A 973-nucleotide genomic window follows, 5' to 3' on the forward strand; every position below is an offset into this window, starting at 1 on the left:
GAGGGGAGGGGAGGGGAGAGGTGGGGCGCTGGCCGGCGCGTGCGCGTTGAGGCCCGGCCGTAACCCTTTCCCGCCCGGCTGTTTCCTTGCTTCTAGCCCGCTCGCTCGTGGCCGCCCCCGCGTGGTTAGTTAGGCGGAGCCCCGCCCCGCGCCCTCCCGCAGCCTCCAGCATCTCGGGCTGCGACCCCCAGGATTGCCCGGGACTCTCCAGGAATGAGTTCATCTCCGGGAGACTGCCGAGAGTCACCCGGGAGGTAAATGATAGATACATAAATATTAAAGGTTGAAGCCAACTTATACAGTAGTCCAGTGCGCTTTTTTTTAAAGGTAACAGTAATGTGCACTTGCCTTCCTGAGCACAGGACTGTACACTAGACCAGTCATTAATGTCATGACATCATGCGATGAAACCTCCCGGAACAGATTCAAACAGAGTTGGCGACCCTGGCTGCATCCCTCGCTGCCCAGCTCAGTCGCTACCGCCCTCTTTCCTCCAGTACTGCCCCGTCCCGCTTGAATCTGGCCCGGCCACGGCTTCCACGCTGTTTCCCGGCAGGGGCAACGCGGATGGGGGGCACACGTGCACCCCCTGGCAGGCAGCGCTCCCCAGTTAGGGAACAGGAAGAGGCAGGCAGGAGTGCCAGTGCCCCCCTGCGAGCACTGCCCAAGGAGTGGGGGCGCCAGGTGAAGCGCTGCTGGCACTTCCAGGAGCACCGTTGGTACTTCTGGGAGCACCACTCACGCTTCCCAGTCCACACGATCACCCCCCCTCCCCCCAGTCGGCGCAATCAGCCGCAGGGGGACCCGCCCCCCCCCCGGTCGCTGACTGGCCACTGGGGGAGGGGTGGGCGGCACGTGCCCCTCCCCGACTGAGATGGCACCAGTTGCCCATGATTCCAGGCTAGGGGAACAAGGATTTCCTCTTGCTAGTTTTAACTGACTATTTCAGGTTGTGGGCCCTGGCTCTTGGATT

The sequence above is a fragment of the Alligator sinensis genome, unplaced genomic scaffold, assembly GCF_000455745.1.
Source record: "Alligator sinensis unplaced genomic scaffold, ASM45574v1 scaffold196_3, whole genome shotgun sequence".
NCBI lineage: Eukaryota > Metazoa > Chordata > Crocodylia > Alligatoridae > Alligator > Alligator sinensis.